The sequence below is a fragment of the Phyllobates terribilis genome, unplaced genomic scaffold (assembly GCF_046119375.1).
Source record: "Phyllobates terribilis strain yellow unplaced genomic scaffold, ASM4611937v1 Scaffold_201__1_contigs__length_3545014, whole genome shotgun sequence".
NCBI lineage: Eukaryota > Metazoa > Chordata > Amphibia > Anura > Dendrobatidae > Phyllobates > Phyllobates terribilis.
The window spans coordinates 519,679-543,160 of record NW_027362961.1 but is presented as its reverse complement, the minus strand read 5'-3'; positions in this window follow the sequence as shown (position 1 = coordinate 543,160).

The window sequence follows — 23,482 nt, the reverse complement described above, 5'->3', positions numbered from 1 at the left end:
ACTCCTCCTCTCATGCCGGCAGTTCGCGATGTACTGAAGGACCTGTGCTGACATTATAGTCATGTGACAGGTCACGCGACGCTGACGTCGGCAGGTCCTTCAGTGTATCGCTGCTGGCAAGGGAGAACGGAGGGAAAGCAGGACACCGGGGGCCATCAGAGGGTAAGTATATATTTATTTTTTTAACATTCTTTCGGTCACACTATATAAATCAATGCCGGTTGCATGGATTTATTTAGTGTGACCAAGTTGTCAAACACTTTCCAAGTGATGCTAAAATCGCTTGGAAAGCGCTTGACAACCCGCATGCGGAAATGCAAGTGAAGAACGCTTCACTTCCGCTTGTCCCTGGCAGCAAAACGCATGTACAATCCGCATTGTGATGCAGCAGGCATCCCTTTAATGGTTCAGTGTGTGTTTTGACGGACCACGTACCTCCCTCAGCTGACTGGTCACATGACTGTGACATCACACAGGTCCTTTTGCACAACAGAAGGTCTGGACATGTGACTGTGAGATAAGCACAGGTCCTGTGGCTGTTTCTAAAGGATATAAAAACCCTGGTAATTTGAGACAGAAGTATGCAGGGGTGCAAGGGGTGTGATAGGCGTGAGGCCTGAGGCCTGAGGCCTGTTACCTGTTACCTGTTACCTGTTACCTGTTACCTGTTACCTGTTACCTGTGTGTGTGGCACCGTGTGAGGCCTGATGAAGCTTGGTGGACTCCTGGAGGGTGAAGCCTGGATCCTTGTGTGTGTAAGTGATGCCAGTAAGCCTTGGAGAGCCACAGGTTTTGGAGGATAAGCGTCCTGGAGGGCAGAGCCTGGATCTGTGTGTGTGAGAGATGCCAGTGGCCTTGGACGGGATAAGGGCTGGAGACCACGTGTGGTAAGCTGTAGAGCCACAGTGGTGGCGGAACCAAATGGACTGAAGCAGCTAAAACCTGACAAAGGTAATACACTTTGTTATATGGACATTGCTATAGTATTACCTTGCTGAAGGCTGTATCTGAAGCCAAGTGGGCCTGTCTGCCACTTGAGCTCGTGGACATTATATGTGTGAACTGCGGTTTATGAAGTATAATAAACTGCTGAAGTGTGAAAACCAGAAAGACATTGCTGGTGTGCATTAATTGACGCGCTGCAGCGAGTATTCCCCAGGATGATGACTAGCGCTGCCTTACAGCATGCACGATCTGCATGGACAATCCGCATGCTCGATCCGCATGGACAATCCGCATGCGTTTTTTTCTGCCAGGGAGTTGCAGAAACTCTCAGGATAAAATCCTGAGCATTTCTGCATCGTGGGCACACAGCCTAAAGCAGGTTTTCATCTATGCAGCTTGTACAAGTGAACTTCATTGTTTGAAAAGTGGGTTACCTGTCTAAGCCATGTTATTATAGTACCTTTTATATGGTTTACACAGGTGCATCATGGGCTTTTCCTGCCCTATGAGTAAAATGAAAGGCTAAAATACAATGTGGAAACTTAATCAGAGAAATGTTTTATTTACATTCAGAACAGGTTTAAAAGAAACAAAATAACCATTACCACAGAAATCTCAAACGTTTAATTGTAGAAATATTATAGAAATAACATTTTACCATTATGTATAGAAATAATTCTAATTTTATAAAAGTGCATTTATGGGAGGATTGTGGGTAAGGTCTTTGGCTTTGCCCCGACCCCTCGGCCTGCCTCCGGTGTCTGATGTCTCAGCGTCCTGGAACTGAGATCATGATGCCTGCTTTGGATAGCAAATCAATAGCCTTGAAAAACCCAGGAATAAGGGAAGGGGGTCTTTAGGGAAATTGGTCTCGAAAACAAGGCAGCGTGGAAAAATCTATTTTGTGGCTGTAGTCGACAACGTCTCAGACCCAAGAGTTGTTGACTACCGAGAGCCACTCATCCTGGAACCAAAGGAGACGGCCACCCACCCTGAGAAACATCCCAGGTGGGAATCTTCTAGATCCGGGCCTGGCAGACCAGCGCTGGTGGGTTCGTTGATGCCAGGAGGGGGCTAGCCTAAAGGAAGGTCTCTTCTTTTCCTGGTGGGCCGGAGTGTTGTCCTTTTGGTTGCTTTTCTACACTGAAAATTTCCGAAAGGACCAAAACTGGACTGTGCGTCTCTTGGGAGGAGGGCATTTGGCCCTCTGTTGCAGAAACAAAATACTCTTACCCCCCATGGCATTAGAGATCATCTTATCTAGCTATTCGAAAAGGCAGGAGCCCTGGAAGGTGAGGCTGATGGACTTTTTGGAAGCTGAATACAAGTTCCATGATTTCAGCTATGAGGCCATGGGGATGGTGATGTTGCCAGCTGCCAGGGCTGAATAGGGGGCTGCAGGGGGGCGGGCACACTCTCCTTATGGGGTCTCTGGGGGGATATAATGTTTGCAGGGGGCCATCTGCTGGGACGCCCCCCCCCCCACAAGCGTGCATCATCCGTCCGTCCCCCACAAGCGTGCATCATCCGCCCGTCCCCCACAAGCGTGCATCATCCGCCCCCCCCACAAGCGTGCATCGTCCGCCCCCCCCCACACAAGCGTGCATCGTCCGCCCCCCCCCACACAAGCGTGCATCGTCCGCCCCCCCCACACAAGCGTGCATCGTCCGCCCCCCCCCACAAGCGTGCATCGTCCGCCCCCCCCCCACAAGCGTGCATCGTCCGCCCCCCCCACAAGCGTGCATCGTCCGCCCCCCCCCACAAGCGTGCATCGTCCGCCCCCCCCCACAAGCGTGCATCGTCCGCCCCCCCCACAAGCGTGCATCGTCTGCCCCCCCACAAGCGTGCATCGTCTGCCCCCCCACAAGCGTGCATCGTCTGCCCCCCCACAAGCGTGCATCGTCTGCCCCCCCACAAGCGTGCATCGTCTGCCCCCCCCACAAGCGTGCATCGTCTGCCCCCCCCACAAGCGTGCATCGTCTGCCCCCCCACAAGCGTGCATCGTCTGCCCCCCCACAAGCGTGCATCGTCTGCCCCCCCACAAGCGTGCATCATCTGCCCCCCCACAACCGTGCATCATCCAGCCCGCAGCATCCCCCCCAGAATACCTCCAGAGCCCGCAGCATGCCCTCAGTATCCCCACAGAGCACCCAGAGCCCGCAGAATGCACCCAGAGCCCCCACAAGCCTGCAGCATCCCTCCAGAGCAACCACCAGCCCGCAGCATACCCCCACCAGAGCCATAGACATGCCACCACAGCCCGCAGCATCCCCACAGAGCCCCCACATGCGTGCATCATCAGCCCCCCCAGAGCCCCCACGAGCAAGCAGCATGCCCCCAGCGTCCCCACAAACCCGCAGCATTCCTCCAGAGCCACCACCAGCCCGCAGCATGCCCACACAGCCCCCACCAGAGCAATAGACATGCCACCACAGCCCGCAGCATGCCCCCAGCATCCCCACCAGCATCCCTCCAGAGCCACCACCAGCCCGTAGCATGCCCATAGAGCCCCACCATGCCCTCAGCATCCCCACCAGCCCGCAGCATCCCCCCAGAGCCACCACGAGCCCGCAGCATCCCCCCAGAGCCACCACGAGCCCGCAGCATCCCTCCAGAGCCCCCACCAGCCCGCAGCATGCCTAGACAGCCCCCACTAGAGCAATAGACATGCCACCACAGCCCGCAGCATGCCCCCAGCATCCCCACCAGCCCGCAGCATCCCCCCAGAGCCACCACGAGCCAGCAGCATCCCTCCAGAGCCACCACCAGCCCGCAGCATGCCCCCACAAGCCCGCAGCATTCCTCCAGAGCCACCACCAGCCCGTAGCATGCCCACGGAGCTCCCAGAGCCCCCACACGCGTGCATCATCCCCCCCCCCAGAGCCCCCCAAGCGTGCATCATCCGCCCCCCCCCCAAGCGTGCATCATCCGCCCCCCCCCCAAGCGTGCATCATCCGCCCCCCCCCCCAAGCGTGCATCATCCGCCCCCCCCAAGCGTGCATCATCCGCCCCCCCCAAGCGTGCATCATCCGCCCCCCCAAGCGTGCATCATCCGCCCCCCCAAGCGTGCATCATCCGCCCCCCCAAGCGTGCATCATCCGCCCCCCCAAGCGTGCATCATCCGCCCCCCCCCCCACAAGCGTGCATCATCCGCCCCCCCCCCACAAGCGTGCATCATCTGCCCCCCCCACAAGCGTGCATCATCCGCCCCCCCCCACAAGCGTGCATCATCCGCCCCCCCCCACAAGCGTGCATCATCCGCCCCCCCCACAAGCGTGCATCACCAAGCCCGCAGCATCCCCCCCAGAATACCTCCAGAGCCCGCAGCATGCACCCAGAGCCCCCACAAGCCTGCAGCTTCCCTCCAGAGCAACCACCAGCCCGCAGCATGCCCCCACCAGAGCCATAGACATGCCACCACAGCCCGCAGCATCCCCCCAGAGCCCCCACAAGCGTGCATCATCCCCCCAGAGCCCCCACAAGCGTGCATCATCCCCCCAGAGCCCCCACAAGCGTGCATCATCCGCCCCCCCCACAAGCGTGCATCATCCGCCCCCCCCCACAAGCGTGCATCATCCGCCCCCCCCCACAAGCGTGCATCATCCGCCCCCCCCCCACAAGCGTGCATCACCAACCCTGCAGCATCCCCCCCCAGAATACCTCCAGAGCCCGCAGCATGCCCTCAGCATCCCCACAGAGCACTCAGAGCCCGCAGCATGCACCCAGGGCCCCCACAAGCCTGCAGCATCCCTCCAGAGCAACCACCAGCCCGCAGCATGCCCCCACCAGAGCCATAGACATGCCACCACAGCCCGCAGCATCCCCACAGAGCCCCCACACGCGTGCATCATCCGACCCCCCCCCCCAGAGCCCCCACACGGGTGCATCATCCCCCCCCCCGCAGATTACCTCCAGAGCCCGCAACATGCTCCCACAGAACCCGCACCAGCCCCATAGAGCACCCACGAGCCCGCAGCATGCCCCCAGAGCCACAAGCCCACAGCATGCCCCCACCATCCCCCACAGAGCCACCACGAGCCCGCAGCATCCCTCCAGAGCCCCCACCAGCCAGCAGCATGCCCGCAGCATCCCTCCAGAGCCCCCACAAGCCCGCAGCATCCCTCCAGAGCCACCACCAGCCCGCAGCATCCCTCCAGAGCCACCACCAGCCCGTAGCATGCCCATAGAGCCCCCACCATGCCCTCAGCATCCCCACGAGCCCGCAGCATCCCCCCAGAGCCACCACGAGCCCGCAGCATCCCTCCAGAGCCCCCACCAGCCCGCAGCATGCCTAGACAGCCCCCACTAGAGCAATAGACATGCCACCACAGCCCGCAGCATGCCCCCAGCATCCCCGCCAGCCCTCAGCATCCCCCCAGAGCCACCACCAGCCCGCAGCATTCCTCCAGAGCCACCACCAGCCCGTAGCATGCCCACGAAGCTCCCAGAGCCCCCACACGCGTGCATCATCCCCCCCCCCAGAGCCCCCACACGCGTGCATCATCCGCCCCACCCCCCAAGCGTGCATCATCCGCCCCACCCCCCAAGCGTGCATCATCCGCCCCACCCCCCAAGCGTGCATCATCCGCCCCCCCCAAGCGTGCATCATCCGCCCCCCCCAAGCGTGCATCATCCGCCCCCCCCAAGCGTGCATCATCCGCCCCCCCCAAGCGTGCATCATCCGCCCCCCCCAAGCGTGCATCATCCGCCCCCCCCCCAAGCGTGCATCATCCGCCCCCCCCACAAGCGTGCATCATCCGCCCCCCCCACAAGCGTGCATCACCCGCCCCCCCACAAGCGTGCATCACCCGCCCCCCCCACAAGCGTGCATCACCCGCCCCCCCCACAAGCGTGCATCACCCGCCCCCCCCACAAGCGTGCATCACCCGCCCCCCCCACAAGCGTGCATCATCCGCCCCCCCCACAAGCGTGCATCATCCGCCCCCCCCCACAAGCGTGCATCATCCGCCCCCCCCCACAAGCGTGCATCATCCGCCCCCCCTCACAAGCGTGCATCATCCGCCCCCCCCCACAAGCGTGCATCATCCAGCCCGCAGCATCCCCCCCAGAATACCTCCAGAGCCCGCAGCATGCCCTCAGTATCCCCACAGAGCACCCAGAGCCCGCAGAATGCACCCAGAGCCCCCACAAGCCTGCAGCATCCCTCCAGAGCAACCACCAGCCCGCAGCATACCCCCACCAGAGCCATAGACATGCCACCACAGCCCGCAGCATCCCCACAGAGCCCCCACATGCGTGCATCATCAGCCCCCCCAGAGCCCCCACGAGCAAGCAGCATGCCCCCAGCGTCCCCACAAACCCGCAGCATTCCTCCAGAGCCACCACCAGCCCGCAGCATGCCCACACAGCCCCCACCAGAGCAATAGACATGCCACCACAGCCCGCAGCATGCCCCCAGCATCCCCACCAGCATCCCTCCAGAGCCACCACCAGCCCGTAGCATGCCCATAGAGCCCCACCATGCCCTCAGCATCCCCACCAGCCCGCAGCATCCCCCCAGAGCCACCACGAGCCCGCAGCATCCCTCCAGAGCCCCCACCAGCCCGCAGCATGCCTAGACAGCCCCCACTAGAGCAATAGACATGCCACCACAGCCCGCAGCATGCCCCCAGCATCCCCGCCAGCCCTCAGCATCCCCCCAGAGCCACCACCAGCCCGCAGCATTCCTCCAGAGCCACCACCAGCCCGTAGCATGCCCACGAAGCTCCCAGAGCCCCCACACGCGTGCATCATCCCCCCCCCCAGAGCCCCCACACGCGTGCATCATCCGCCCCACCCCCCAAGCGTGCATCATCCGCCCCACCCCCCAAGCGTGCATCATCCGCCCCACCCCCCAAGCGTGCATCATCCGCCCCACCCCCCAAGCGTGCATCATCCGCCCCACCCCCCAAGCGTGCATCATCCGCCCCCCCCAAGCGTGCATCATCCGCCCCCCCCAAGCGTGCATCATCCGCCCCCCCCCAAGCGTGCATCATCCGCCCCCCCCCCAAGCGTGCATCACCCGCCCCCCCCACAAGCGTGCATCACCCGCCCCCCCCACAAGCGTGCATCACCCGCCCCCCCCACAAGCGTGCATCACCCGCCCCCCCCACAAGCGTGCATCACCCGCCCCCCCCACAAGCGTGCATCACCCGCCCCCCCCACAAGCGTGCATCATCCGCCCCCCCCCACAAGCGTGCATCATCCGCCCCCCCCCACAAGCGTGCATCATCCGCCCCCCCCCACAAGCGTGCATCATCCGCCCCCCCCCACAAGCGTGCATCACCAAGCCCGCAGCATCCCCCCAGAATACCTCCAGAGCCCGCAGCATGCACCCAGAGCCCCCACAAGCCTGCAGCTTCCCTCCATAGCAACCACCAGCCCGCAGCATGCCCCCACCAGAGCCATAGACATGCCACCACAGCCCGCAGCATCCCCCCCAGAGCCCTCACAAGCGTGCATCATCCGCCCCAGAGCCCCCACAAGCGTGCATCATCCGCCCCAGAGCCCCCACAAGCGTGCATCATCCGCCCCCCCCCCCCACAAGCGTGCATCATCCGCCCCCCCCACAAGCGTGCATCATCCGCCCCCCCCCACAAGCGTGCATCATCCGCCCCCCCCACAAGCGTGCATCATCCGCCCCCCCCACAAGCGTGCATCACCAAGCCCGCAGCATCCCCCCCCAGAATACCTCCAGAGCCCGCAGCATGCCCTCAGCATCCCCACAGAGCACTCAGAGCCCGCAGCATGCACCCAGGGCCCCCACAAGCCTGCAGCATCCCTCCAGAGCAACCACCAGCCCGCAGCATGCCCCCACCAGAGCCATAGACATGCCACCACGGCCCGCAGCATCCCCACAGAGCCCCCACACGCGTGCATCATCCGACCCTCCCCCCCAGAGCCCCCACACGGGTGCATCATCCCCCCCCCCCCGCAGATTACCTCCAGAGCCCGCAACATGCTCCCACAGAACCCGCACCAGCCCCATAGAGCACCCACGAGCCCGCAGCATGCCCCCAGAGCCACAAGCCCACAGCATGCCCGCAGCATCCCTCCAGAGCCCCCACAAGCCCGCAGCATGCCCCCAACATCCCTCCAGAGCCACCACCAGCCCGCAGCATCCCTCCAGAGCCACCACCAGCCCGCAGCATGCCCACAGAGCCCCCACCAGAGCCATAGACATGCCACCACAGCCCGTAGCATCCCCACAGAGCTCCCAGAGTCCCCACACGCGTGCATCATCAGCCCCCACCAGCCCACAGCATGCCCCCACCATCCCCCACAGACCCGCAGCATCCCTCCAGAGCCACCACCAGCTCGTAGCATGCCCACAGAGCCCCCACCAGAGCCATAGACATAGACATGCCACCACAGCCGGCAGCATCCCCACAGAGCTCCCAGAGCCCCCACACGCGTGCATCATCATCAATCATCATCATCCCAGACCACCCAAAGCCCGCAGCACCCCCCCAGAGCCCAGCACTGACCTCCTCCTGAAGCTTCACCGTATCACTTTCTGCATGAATCTATGGCGTCTGGTGCTAAACTAGAACACGCCCATAATGCAGTCAGGACACGCCCACGGAAATGACGTCATACCTGGAAGGAGCCCATACATTCTAGCGTTTACCAGGGAGGAGGCTGCAGAGCGAGTGGTTGGTGGTGAGGCTGCTGAGTATTGGGGAGACATGGCGGATGACTGCGCACCCCACACTGAGCTCCCGGGGGGCAGTCTCGGTCCGGGGGGGGCGCACCCTGGCTTCCTGTGGATGTGGTTAGTCCCCTGCAGCAATGGTCGGTGACGGGTCAGAGCCGGTGATTACAGGGAGCCGCAGCCTCTCACCTGTAAGCAGTTGGACTATAAACCAGGTTTCCAGTCACTGACAGTATGGCTGGAGCTCTGCCCATTATGCACTGTTAGAACTTGGCGATGTCTGCCATGTTTGGAGGTTCCTGGATTCTGTATTTTTCTGCACAGGGTTTGTCCATGAGAAAAAGGAACACAGAGCGCCAGTCCTGGCCACAGGTTGTGTCTGGTACTACAGCTCCGGTCTAGTGACGTGACAGGTGCTGAGCTGTAATGCCACACACAGCCTGTGCCCAGGGGTGGCGCTGTAATACAACAGCTCTGACTTTCTACTCTGGGACAACTTCTGTAAGGCTGAATTCACACATCTGTGCTCCACGGACCGAGCTCAGATCTGACAACCGCTGGGTCACCAGTGCTGATCTGTGATTACCTCCTAGGAATAGATGAGGCACTGATCAGGTCCGGAGAGCTGGGCCGGGTCCTCGGATCCCACCACGGATGTGTGAATTCCTCCTTAAGTTAATATCTTAGTGTTAGAGTTCTCCTTTAGAATTTGTGTTCACATGAGAGTAATTTATTATAGTTTATTGTGTAACTTTCGAAAAACGTATCGATTACTAATCCTGAGTTACAGCCAGTGATAGTCTAGAGCTGCGTTCAGAGATCTGCAGGCTTCTGAGCTGAAATCTCCCAGCAGTCCTTGCTGCGATCACTATTGTTAGCGTTGCAATGTTAAGGCTGGTGCAGATAGCAGTGTTTTCGGTCGGAGTGCGATCTGACAAAACATTGAATCGCACTGTGACCAGTGTTTGTCCAAGGAGAAAAATCGGACATGTGCACGGCCCGATAGACAGTCTGTCCGAGGACAAAAATCACTATGCTTGAGTTTCATCTAATATTCGGATCACGCTCTGCCATGCAAGTTAATGAGTCCTTGGAAAAGATCGCACTGCACTCAGATGACATCTGAGTGCAGTCCCATTTTTCACGGATTGACGTAACGAAGAAGATGGAGTTTTTTTTTTACCTATGTCTTGTATCTTGTTTTGTGTCACTTTATGTACAAATCCTGACTGACGATGGACAATTTTTGTCTAATCAGTGCTAGGAGCTCACTACATACATTTCTGTTTGTCCACCCGCTTTTTGAGGAGTGACCACAATCGAATTGAGATCTGGAGAGTTTACTGGCCATGAACCCAAAATGTTAATGTTACCCAGACACTTAGTTGTCACTTTTGCCTTGTGACATATTCTCCGTCATGCTCATATATGCATTGTTAATCACCAAAAATGCTCCTGCAGTGTTCTTAGGTATAATTGTGAGTGAGCCCACTCCCTTTTGATGATGGATAGCTCCACACATGACTCGTCTCGGGTGCTTTACTGTTGGCATAACACAGGACTCAAAGTAGCACTCAGCTTTTCTTCTCCGGACATTCATTCTTCCATATGTCCCTAACAGTTTGAAGGGGGCCTTCATCAGGGAAATAACTTTACCCCAGTCCTCTGTAATCCAATCACTGTAGTTTACTGCATTTTATAATCCTGTTCTTCATCTTTTTCATGGAGAAAAGTGGTTTCTTTGCTGCCCTACTTGACACCAGCACAGCCTCCAAAATCCTTCTCCTCACGGTGTGTACAGATGCACTGACGCCTGCCTGCTGCCATTCTTGAGCAAGCTCTGCACTGGTGTTGAACCAATTCCATAGCTGAATCCTATGTAGGAAGTGATACAGGGACTTGCTGGACTTTCTTCGGAGTCCTGAAGTCTTCACAGCAAATTAACCTCCCCCTATTAAGTTATTATTTATTATAGTGCCATTTATTACATGGCGCTTTACATGTGAAAAGGGATATACATAGCAAAAAACAAGTACAATAATCTTGAACAAAAACGAATCACCGACTGGTACAGGAGGAGCGAGGACCCTGCCCGTGAGGGCTTACAGTCTTCAATGAATGGGTGAGGATACAGTAGGTGAGGGTAGAGCTGGTCGTGCAGTGGTATGATGGATCGGTGGTTACTGCAGATTGTAGGCTTGTCAGAAGAGGTGGATCTTCAGCTTCCTTTTGAAGGTTTCCACGGTTGGCAACAGTCTGATATATTGGGGTAGAGTTGTAGAGTAGGGGGATGCATGGGAGAAATCTTATGTGCAATTGTGGGAAGAGGAGATAAGAGGGGAGTAGAGAAGGAGATCTTGTGAGGATCGGAGGTTGAGTGCAGGTATGTAGCGGGACACTAAGTCACAGTTATATGGAGGAGACAGGTTGTGGATGGCTTGGTATGTCATGGTTAGGGTTTTCAACTGGAGTCTCTGGATAATGGGGAGCCAGCGAAGGGATTGACAGAGGGGAGAGGCCAGGGAATAGCGGGGGGGACAGGTGGATTAGTCGGGCAGCAGAGTACAGTTATCTAACAGGAGAAAACAAACTCCTTTGCCATGCTTGCCGATGGGGTGTGGGAAAGGTGGAATCCAACGTATGAAAGTGCAGCTGGAGACGCCATGTCAGATGGGGGGAGTCAGGTACCATTGATGCCAAGGAAGGAAAGTTTGTTAGTAATGAAAAGGTCATGGATGTAGGAAAGTTTGTTGCAGATGGAGAGAGCGTTCCATAGAGCTCCTGTTAGTGGGATTGGGGAAGCGGGGGATGGGCAATGGGTATAGGGTTAGAAAGGTTGTCGAAATTTGATAGATTGTGGATGAGAGGTAGAAGTGACTGTGGGGATGTGGTGAGGAGGGCCATGATTTGGAGAGATATCGCCAGCAGTGAGGAGCAGCAGGAGAGAGCGTGAGGTGGCTGTCTGTGTTTGGAGACAGAGGATTGTATGTTGAGGAACAGATCTGAGGAGGAGGTGAGATGGAGGGAGAGATGACCAGTTCATTACTAGGTGTAGGGATGAGAAGGGTTAGTAGAACGTGTAGGACTATAGGGGTGAGAGTAAAAACAAAGAGAAACATTTTTTACTCTGGCTGTGCAGTTACCTTCAGTTATCTTCTGGTTCAATTCTGGTCTAACTCAGTGCAACACAATGTAAGGTGGCTGCCAGACAGGTCGTGGACTGGAGGTATGTGTCCCCGAAGTACCAAACTTCGGTGATGTAGGACATGGAGAAGCAGGCTCCAGAACACATAGTGCTGGGAGGGAGTTAATGGGCCCGGATTAAAGGGCCGGGTTTCAAGAGCAGCTGAAAGAGTTGGGGGGGAAAACAGCTGCTCACTTACCTCCAGTCCAGGTCTTGGAAGGCCTGATTTAAGACAGCTGTGCCTGTCTCAGTGGTGCTGTGTGTTGTGCAAGGTGAGCAAACCTTGCATGTGCTGCTCAGTCTGCTGGAGGCCGAGAAAAGCACTACATTTAAACGGCTGATGACGTGCTGTATGGACTGGTTATTTTTAGTTTTGTTCTGTTATAGCAGTGTTTCCCAAACCCCATCCTCACGGACCCCCATAGGTCATGTTTTCAGAATCTCCTTAGTATTACACAGGTGAGAGAATTCCTGATGCCTTGATGATACTTCAATCATCTGTGTAATACTAAGGAAATCCTGAAAATATGACCTGTGGGGTCTGTGAGGATGGGGTTTGGGAAACACTGCGTTATACCTTTTGTGTATCTATTGTATGGTGGCAGAAGGTGCCAAGCCCCCCCTGCTTTGGGCAGAGGGGGGGGTGTGTAAGGTTGCTGCCGGACAGGTCGTGGACGGGAGGTATGTGTCCCCGAAGTGCCAAGCTTTGGTGATGTAGGACCCGGAGAAGCAGGCTCCAGCACACATAGTGTAGGGAGTTAGTGGGCCCGGATTGAAGGGCCGAGTTTTACGAGCAGCTGAAAGAGCTGTTATATTTTGTTTTCCTGGTTGGTTTATGGACATTTAATAAACCACCAGTTTGTTTTGGAACCTGCGGACTGCATACCTGTGTGAACCTGCGCCTACCCAAGAGCTGATCCGTCACAGCACGTATATGATGCACCGCAGACTAAATTCTTAATGATCTGATAAATGGTTGATCTAGGGGCAATCTTACAAGCAGCAATGGCCTTGCCTGCAAAGCAATGATGACTGCACATGTTTCCTTGAAGGTAATCAGAAGACCATGATTTGAAGCACCAGCCTGCTCTTGTAATTCAGTAAGCATGACTGTGGAAATGGGGGTTTTGTGGTTAAGTAATTTCCTTGGGAAAAAATTAATATGCATTTTTTTTTTTTAACAATTCATCTGATCATTCTTCATAACAATCTACAGTTAATGCAAATTGACACTATAAAAGCTGAAGCAGCAAACTTTATGAAAGCCAGAATGTGTTTCAGTCTCCAAACTTGACGACTGTGTATTATTGTGTTACCTCTTTTGTATATTATTGTCACCTCTTATCTTGTGTATCGCTTCTCTTTTCAGTTTGTTAGCCACATGCTGCCAGGCGAAAACTTGTGGGCACAATCATGCGGCTGGTGATTCTTGATGACTACGCCCTGGCCAGCGAATGGGCAGCAAAATACATAAGTAATCGCATTGCCCAGTTCAATCCTGGACCTGACAATTACTTCACACTTGGGCTACCCACAGGTAATGTGCCTTTTATCTATCTTTATCCAGTTTTCCACGAGTTGGTTCAAGCATTTTAGTTGTGGATTGAACTATTTTTGCACATGTAAATTACGAGAAATCCTCAGGAGTAAGTCAGATGTGTACGGCAAAGCTTCATAGAGGAGGGAGACTCCAAGTTCACTGCTGAACATCTGCTCTCCATGTTTCGTTGCGATCTACCAGTGTCTCCGTAAGATTTGGCCATTCTCTACTGTTATATGCAAGAGTGTGCCAATTTTCCAAAGGAACAAGGAGATTGAGTAGCTCAACAGCCTTTTGCCACTGACCGGCAAACAAATTTGGAGAAAATAATTGGACAAAGCCTGAAGGACGCTGTAATGCAGGGCTGTGTTCTGGGGGATCGATGAAGACCTAAGAAGCATGATCTGTGCTGAACAGTATGGATGGTAATCCAAAGCCTCCATAACCAAGCTTGGCGTGGAAGACACTCGGGAAATAGGAGTGTGAGTTGGGGATCTCCCAGTGGTAATACAGTTGGAATCACTGCCTTATTAATACAACGGGGAACTGTTTTGATTTCAATTAACATTAAAGGGGTTGTCCGTACCCTACACTGATTTAATCCTAAATCTCTATTTAATTTAATAATCTACCGTATTTTTCGGACTATAAGACGCACTTTTTTTCCTCCAAAATTTTGGAGGAAAATGGGGGATGCGTCTTATAGTCCGAATGGGGTGTGTGTGTATATATATATATATATCTATTGAACCCGTTCTACGCCCGGGTGGCGAGCATTTTTATTGGTATATGGTCTCCCATGTTAGTATGTGCTGCCCCCCTCCTGGTATTTGTGCTGCCCCCGCCATCCTATCCTGGAATGCGTGGCTCCCCTCATCCCCAATCCCGGTATGCGTGGCTTCCCTAATCCCCCCCACTATACACACATCCCCAAAAAAATAAACAGTTATACTCACCTTTCTTCTCTGTACTCCAGCGCTGCAGCGTCCTGTTCTGCCGGAGGCCGGGGGAGGAGTGCGGCGACAGAGCACAGCGCCGACCGGCGCCAATTTGCTGAAGACACACTGTAAATGTGTCTTCATAAAAATGGCGCCGGATAGCGCTATGCGCACGCGCCGATCCAACGTCTCACTCTGCCCCCGGTCTCCGCTGAAGAGAGGCGCCGCGGCAACGCTCTTCCCGGTCAGGTAAGTATGGCGCCGGAGATCGCAGTGTGCGTTCAGTGCCTACACACAACCGCGATCTCTGACGCCATACACCTCTTACCTGTAACGGCTGGATGCGGTCTTCTGTCTGGAGCCAGACTGCGCGTCACGCATGCGCAGTCTATCGAGGCTTTGGACCGAGACCCGCATCCCCGGTTATATTATAGATTGTGGGGTGTGAGGGGAGTGGTAGCTGTGGAGGAGCGGGGCACAGGAGGCAGCGGTGCACCCTACACTGTCCCTGCTGCTAAAGAAAATGAATATTCACTGCTCCTTAATAGCAGCACACAGTGTAGCCGCGCTGCGGCTCCTGCTGCTGCCGGAATCGCCTGTGCCCGCTGTTAAAGGGCATGAATATTCAACCTCTCTCCACGCTCATGGGCGTGGGGAGGGGGTGAATATTCATGCCTTTTAATAAGCGGGCACACGCTATAGCCCGGCAGCAGCAGGAGCCGCAGCGCGGCCAAGCTGTGTGCCGGCTATGAAGGAGAGAAGTCACTGCTCCCCGCGCACACAGACCCGGCGTGGGGAGCAGTGACTTCCGGCAGCTGATCTCTCCATGTGAGCCGCACATGGCAGTGACGTGCGGCTCACATGGAGAGATCAGTGCGGGCAGACATGAGGAGAGAGAAGAAAGGTGAGTATAAGTGTTTATTTTTTTTTTTTTTATGTGCAGCCTGATGGGGATTAGGGGGACCATGCATATTAGGGTATGGATGAGGGGGCCATACATACCAGGATGGGGATGAGGGGTGCCGTGCGTACCTGGACGGGGATGATGGCCACGTATAAAAGGAAGGGGGTTGGGCATATATACCAGGATAGGGGATATTGTCAGAATTGGGTATTACCCCTATACCAGAAGACCCCCTCCCCCTTAAAAGTGCATCATGAACAATTTTTTGCTTAATTTTTATTTTTTTTTTTCCCTCCTCTAAAACCTAGGTGCGTCTTATGGTCCGGTGCGTCTTATAGTCCGAAAAATACGGTAATTGCTTTTCTAATATACTTTAATTAAAAGTTAATCTAAATTTATCTAACTGGGGTGTGTTTGTATGTGTGTATACATTTGTTTTTTTTTACCAACTTCCTGTTTGATAACATTTAGTTTGAAAATCCCCAGTGCATCCTGGGATATGAAGACGGACGTGATCAGGGAGCAGAGGCTGCGGTCCCTGCTGCTGCCTCTTTCCCCACCCTGAATGAAGCGTCATCAGTGATGCCTGTTTCAGGGGCTGGGCTAGTCCCTGATACTCTGCGCATGTGTCGGTTGTCAATTCTAACTCTCAGTTGCTCAGCAGGATCTTGTCACTGTGCAATATTCTTTTTAATGCGCAGCGTCAGGGATTCCTCAGAGACGACACCGGGGAGATCACGCAATATCTCACCCTGCCATCACTGTGTCATGGATTTCGTCTGGAATCGCGAGCACACGATCCAGATTACTCAACAGTTCAGCAGTTTTTGGGGATTGCGAATCTCAAGAATGCTACCTCCCGGAAGCTAAAATACGATAAATGAGGGGCCCGGTGAAGAAAGCCATAGCAAATTCGGTCATGTCCCTTGGAGGTGCAATGTACATGTTGGGTACCCTGATATCGTGGGTTCTGTGAGCACAATACCATTCCAGCGTTTTACAGTGGGATCTGCTACATAATGAAGTTTCTCTTAAGGCACTTGGAAAGGAAGTTGTCATTATCACCCCGGTCAGTAAAATCTTTATAGAGGTTAGGCTCATCCTGCCACCAATCTCGAGGGGTTCCCTGGGTACTTGGGGTCACTAGCACAATTACCACAGATACGAGTCCCAGAGGGTGGGGAGCCCAGGAGACCTGGTCAGATATCGAAAAGGGTCTCTCCTCCAATGCAAAAGAACTTGTCGGTCCGAGCTCTCCTGTGCCTGTTAGGGGTGAAGATCGGGTCCTAGGAGGCATCGTCTATGCAGCCTGCACAGCAGATCACAGCCCGGGCACCACGTCTCCGGGTAAATCTCCACCTTTTGAGTTACTTCTTGTGCAGCAGCCCCATGCAAGTTGCTCCGCTCTCCTCGGCCAGCTCCTGCTGAAGACTGAGCTCCTCTGCCCAATCTAGGAGCTCAATAGCCCTGATCACGTCAGTGGTAGCCCAGCGCTGCTGGATCAGATTTACAAATGGCAAACTAATCAGCCCTAGGCATTTCTAATATGTGCAGAGCAGGCGACATAAGTCTGACCGGTGTCCTCATAGACCTTTCCTCAGCCGGGGTCTAATAGGAGCAGTAAGATGGCCGTCATGGGGTCCATTGTTAGATCTCGGCTGCCATAGAAACTCATCAGCACCATGATCGCACCTCCCTCTCCTGTCTAAAGTGCCTAAATGCTGTGGAAGCCCCCTACTGTGTCATACAGTGGATTAAGCTGCCAGGATCCGGGTTGGCTCCACTGTCGGTGGCTGAGGCAGGAGCAGGACTGTTATACAGCCACACTTCTGCCGCCGATCTTGCAAGAACCCTGACAGGACCTGCCTGATGATAATGTGTCCTATAGAGCGGGTCCTGGTACCGGACTGCCCTGTACATATTCACCACTAGCTGGGAACCAGTTACTTACAAGGTCTAGTTTCGGATGTGTTTCCAGGATCTGTAGTTATCAGCATTTTATCCTTTAGGCCGAGTTATAATATCACTGTAACACTCTCGCCCTGTACCTGTATCCCTGCCCTGTGTGCTGCACAAAATTATATAACAAAGTGTGTGTGTGTGTACACAGATATCTATCTCCTGAATGGAATTACTGCTAGATCTCCTGTACATAGAAATATGAGGTTCTTAGCGCACATTTTGAGCAAATTGTGCGAGCCCATCTGCCAACGTCAAGGCGACCTCTTCAGATGGGTCCCTACACTAACACTACACTAACTTAGGAACTGGGGCTAGTTTTTTGTATTATTATTACCACCATTTTTACTACTTATTATTATTGCAACAATGCAATTAATTGTAACTGTTATAACACTAATTAAAAAAATTTAATTTAATTTTTTTTTATTAATCTTGTGATTCTAATAATGGTATTACTAAAATCCCTTTGCCTAAAGCTGTTGATCCAGAAGTAGACAAAAACCCCAGGACACCTAACGCCAATATGTTTCCTAGGGGAAAAAATTCCTTCTTGACCTATGGAAAAGGCGATCAGTCCTAGGACCCTGGATCAAACCTAATAATATTATTACAAGTTATATAATATTACGCTAATTATTGTACTACTGGAGTTATTTTAATTTTGTTTTTATAAATCTAACTATTTGAGATGGTTATACTTAACATTGTGCTATCTTATTACAGTATTATTCTTCTTTCCTATCACTACTAATACTGCCCTATACCTACAGTGTTGATCCAGAAGAAGGCAAAAAACCCAGGACACCTTCAGCCAATTTGTGTTACAGGGGAAAAAGTCCTTCTTGACCCCGAGAAAAGACGATCAGTCCTAGAACCCTGGATCAAACCTAATTATGTTACTAGTTATGTAATTACTATTACTGTACTAAATGTACTTCTACAGTTTTTAATATAATTTTTTTTATATATTTTGTCTTATGTCCTGCTTTCTTATTAAAGTACTACTCTAATTTTTCTATAACTATTTAATATTACAGTATTGATTGAACTACGTCTATAATTATTTTTATTTACTCTTTGTTCTTTCTATAGATATAACTAGTTTATATTTATTATTAATAATAATAACCTGCTATCTTATTACGGTATTATTCTTCTTTCCTATTACTACTAATACTACCCTATACCTACAGTGTTGATCCAAAAGAAGGCAAAAACCTCAGGACACCTTCAGTCAATTTGTGTCACAGCGGAAAAATTCCTTCTTGACCCCGAGAAAAGGCGATCAGTCCTAGAACCCTGGATCACACTGTTATTCTACCTACTACTATTACTACTGTTATTTTATTACTTTCTTACTATTATCACTAGTAGTATTACTCAAATTACACTAATACTGATATACTACCTCTAGATTACTACTATCCTGCTATTATTACTTTGGTGGATTTCTACTTACCAGCCGGTATTGCCGTATGATGATATCGGCAGAGAGGTCCCAGCAGGATGGTCCACATGGTGTTCCTCTTTCCTCTCAAATACCTTTTGATGTAATGGCAGATGTTGTTCTGCTTCTTCCTTTATGTTGTAGGATCGATTGTTCTGTCCTCTTCTGTCCTCTTCTGTCCTCTTCTGTCCTCTTCTGTCCTCTTCTGTCCTCTTCTGTCCTCTTCTGTCCTCTTCTTCTGTCCTCTTCTTCTGTCCTCTTCTTCTGTCCTCTTCTTCTGTCCTCTTCTTCTGTCCTCTTCTTCTGTCCTCTTCTTCTGTCCTCTTCTTCTGTCCTCTTCTTCTGTCCTCTTCTTCTGTCCTCTTCTTCTGTCCTCTTCTTCTGTCCTCTTCTTCTGTCCTCTTCTTCTGTCCTCTTCTTCTGTCCTCTTCTTCTGTCCTCTTCTTCTGTCCTCTTCTTCTGTCCTCTTCTTCTGTCCTCTTCTTCTGTCCTCTTCTTCTGTCCTCTTCTTCTGTCCTCTTCTTCTGTCCTCTTCTTCTGTCCTCTTCTTCTGTCCTCTTCTTCTGTCCTCTTCTTCTGTCCTCTTCTTCTGTCCTCTTCTTCTGTCCTCTTCTTCTGTCCTCTTCTTCTGTCCTCTTCTTCTGTCCTCTTCTTCTGTCCTCTTCTTCTGTCCTCTTCTTCTGTCCTCTTCTTCTGTCCTCTTCTTCTGTCCTCTTCTTCTGTCCTCTTCTTCTGTCCTCTTCTTCTGTCCTCTTCTTCTGTCCTCTTCTTCTGTCCTCTTCTTCTGTCCTCTTCTTCTGTCCTCTTCTTCTGTCCTCTTCTTCTGTCCTCTTCTTCTGTCCTCTTCTTCTGTCCTCTTCTTCTGTCCTCTTCTTCTGTCCTCTTCTTCTGTCCTCTTCTTCTGTCCTCTTCTTCTGTCCTCTTCTTCTGTCCTCTTCTTCTGTCCTCTTCTTCTGTCCTCTTCTTCTGTCCTCTTCTTCTGTCCTCTTCTTCTGTCCTCTTCTTCTGTCCTCTTCTTCTGTCCTCTTCTTCTGTCCTCTTCTTCTGTCCTCTTCTTCTGTCCTCTTCTTCTGTCCTCTTCTTCTGTCCTCTTCTTCTGTCCTCTTCTTCTGTCCTCTTCTTCTGTCCTCTTCTTCTGTCCTCTTCTTCTGTCCTCTTCTTCTGTCCTCTTCTTCTGTCCTCTTCTTCTGTCCTCTTCTTCTGTCCTCTTCTTCTGTCCTCTTCTTCTGTCCTCTTCTTCTGTCCTCTTCTTCTGTCCTCCTCTTCTGTCCTCCTCTTCTGTCCTCCTCTTCTGTCCTCCTCTTCTGTCCTCCTCTTCTGTCCTCCTCTTCTGTCCTCCTCTTCTGTCCTCCTCTTCTGTCCTCCTCTTCTGTCCTCCTCTTCTGTCCTCCTCTTCTGTCCTCCTCTTCTGTCCTCCTCTTCTGTCCTCCTCTTCTGTCCTCCTCTTCTGTCCTCCTCTTCTGTCCTCCTCTTCTGTCCTCCTCTTCTGTCCTCCTCTTCTGTCCTCCTCTTCTGTCCTCCTCTTCTGTCCTCCTCTTCTGTCCTCCTCTTCTGTCCTCCTCTTCTGTCCTCCTCTTCTGTCCTCCTCTTCTGTCCTCCTCTTCTGTCCTCCTCTTCTGTCCTCCTCTTCTGTCCTCCTCTTCTGTCCTCCTCTTCTGTCCTCCTCTTCTGTCCTCCTCTTCTGTCCTCCTCTTCTGTCCTCCTCTTCTGTCCTCCTCTTCTGTCCTCCTCTTCTGTCCTCCTCTTCTGTCCTCCTCTTCTGTCCTCCTCTTCTGTCCTCCTCTTCTGTCCTCCTCTTCTGTCCTCCTCTTCTGTCCTCCTCTTCTGTCCTCCTCTTCTGTCCTCCTCTTCTGTCCTCCTCTTCTGTCCTCCTCTTCTGTCCTCCTCTTCTGTCCTCCTCTTCTGTCCTCCTCTTCTGTCCTCCTCTTCTGTCCTCCTCTTCTGTCCTCCTCTTCTGTCCTCCTCTTCTGTCCTCCTCTTCTGTCCTCCTCTTCTGTCCTCTTCTCAGGAAACGCAACCCTCAACTGACAGAGCGCCATTACTGACCTCATCCCGCTAAGTAAAAGTGTTTTTCCTGTTTTACACAGAATGCAGACTACCATGCAGCAACCTATACTCCCGAGGGGCCGCAGGAAACTGGAGTGAATAATGTCCCCCTCTTCCTTTGGATTATACTTATGCCGTGTTCTCACTGGTGCTATTGGCTTCCATTGGAGATTTAAGCTTTTTGGTATTTTTGATGCTGTATAGTTAGTCACAGTTACCTGAGACGTAATAAATAGCATTAAAGCTGCAGTAATTTTTTTATGTACACTGCTCAAAAAATAAAGGGAACACTTAAACAACAGAATATAACTCCAAGTAAATCAAACTTCTGTGAAATCAAACTGTCCACTTAGGAAACAACACTGATTGACGATCAATTTCACATGCTGTTGTGCAAATGGAATAGACAATAGATGGAAATTATTGGCAATTATCAAGACACCCTCAGTAAAGGAGTAGTTCTGCGGGTGGGGACCACAGACCACATCTCAGTACCAGTGCTTTCTGGCTGATGTTTTGGTCACTTTTGAATGTTGGTTGTGCTTTCACACTCGTGGTAGCATGGGACGGACTCTACAACCCACAGAAGATGCTCAGGTAGTGCAGCTCATCCAGGATGGCTCATCAGTGAGAGCTGTGGCAAGGAGGTTTGCTGTGTCTCAGCGTAGTGTTCAGAGGCTGGAGACGCTACCAGGAGACATGGAGGGGGGCCGTAGGAGGGCAACAACCCAGCAGCAGGACCGCTACCTCCGCCTTTGTGCAAGGAGGAACAGGAGGAGCACTGCCAGAGCCCTGCAAAATGACCTCCAGCAGGCCACAAATGATCCTCCTTAAGACTGTCAGAAGGAGCTCACTGATAGATTCTCAGTTAGCTAATTTTGCAGCCAGGAATAGACAGTGCAGCACAGATGCTACAGAAGGCAACATTTTTAATGAAACTCAATGACAGAAATCAATTTTAGCCCCAAATACTTGCATTAAAGTAAAAAAAACAAATGACCCCAAATCTGGACAACCGCTTTAACTCCTTACCAACATCTGCCGTTCGTGTATGGTATAAGTCAGTAGCGGGTGTATGGAGCAGAGTCAGCTCGCCCCGTACATGGCAGATAATGGCTGTGACAAACAACCAGGACCTGCCTCTAAGAGCTGCGAGTGGAGCGAAGATCTGCTCACCACTGTTAACCTGTTCAGTGCTGCTGTCAATCACTAACAGCAGCATTAACAGCGCGCCGGCATTGGGATGCATCGTTCCATGTGCCCACCGGCGCTCCTGTGACGCGATCACAGGGCGCAGATGGACTGCTATGACATCCGGGGGTCTGCTGAAGCCTCCGTGCCTGTCATCATAAAGCTTCATTTGGGCTGTAAAGAAGACCGTGATTTTGCTATATGGAGCATTACTGTGGTATCGCTGTATATAGCACAAGCAATCAGATAATGTATACAAATGCAGTGAAAATTTAAAAAAAAAAAAAAAAAAGTTTAAAATATTAAAACCCCACACGTTCAGCTCACCTCCCACTAAAAATAAAGATAATAAAAATATACACATTTGTGGTATGGTCTCTTTCAGAGAAATACAATCTATCCAAATATAAAAAAACAAACGATCAGTGAACACAGAAAAAAATTCAAAAAGACAAAATTACATTTTTTTCGTTCGCCACAATACTACAGAAAACCCTGTAAGAAGCGATGACCATGACATATGTGTCCCAAAATGTTATCAATAAAGTCCTCTTGCCCTTCAAAAAATAAGCCCCCACACAGCTCCATCAACCCGAAAAACGAAAATGTTACGGGTCTCAGAAAAAATGGTGACGCCATAAAAAAAAGTTTTTTTCTTTTGCCAAAACTATTGGAGAAGTTTGGTCATGCTGTAATCACACTGAGGAGTAGGATCCTATTACCAGGTCATTTTCACCACACTATGTACGCCGTTAAAACCCTTCCCAGAAAAACAGTGTCGGGCTTTTTTTTCCTCGCACTTTTACTGCACTTGGAATTTTTTCCCCGTTTTCTAGTACTATGTGGTAAATGAATGGTGGGATTTATAAGTACCGCTCATCCTACAAAATAACAAGACCTCACACTATGTGGACAGACATGAAAAAGTTATAGCCCTTGGAAAAAGCGAAGGAAAAAACAGAAAAAAACATCAGTTGGTTATGTTGGGAAGGGGTAAAGCTGAAGAAACGCATGTAACAGCAGAATATGGAGGAAGGTGAGATATCACAGGCTGGTGGATACTACCTGCTCCATCACTGGCAGAGTAACCCATCCCCATGGTGGCCGCTGATATCTTCTCTTGTAGAAACGGATCCAAAATCTATAAAACATCGGGCACAGTCAGCAGAGGGTTTGGTGATTGGCTCATATTGGCGATATACCCAGGGGCATTACTGGGCACAGGGAAGATTGGGAATGAATAGGATTGGCTGTTAGATATGTGATCTCTGCAATTAAAGGGGATGTCTAGTTGGAACAAGTTCTCACTGATCTCTGGATAGGTGATGACTCTTAGATCGGTGGGTTTGGCCGCTATGACCCAATCAGCAGAACAGCACTTATAGATAGAAGTGAGCGAAGTGCAAATGTTCAACCGCCGGTCCGTTCATTCTCTATGGGGGGCGCTGTACTCAGCTTTCTCCTGCATAGAGAATGAATGGAGCGGTGGCCGGGGAGGTACTAGCAGGGATTAGTTGGGTTCCCAGCAGATCTAGAAGTTGTCACTTATCATGTGTTGGGGAATAATGACTTCTCCTCTGATAAATGTGCTGATTCCTGTCAGTTGTGGTCGCTGAGTGCGTGTGATGGGATGTGGCTCCGTCCGTTATATTATATCACGTCTTATACCTA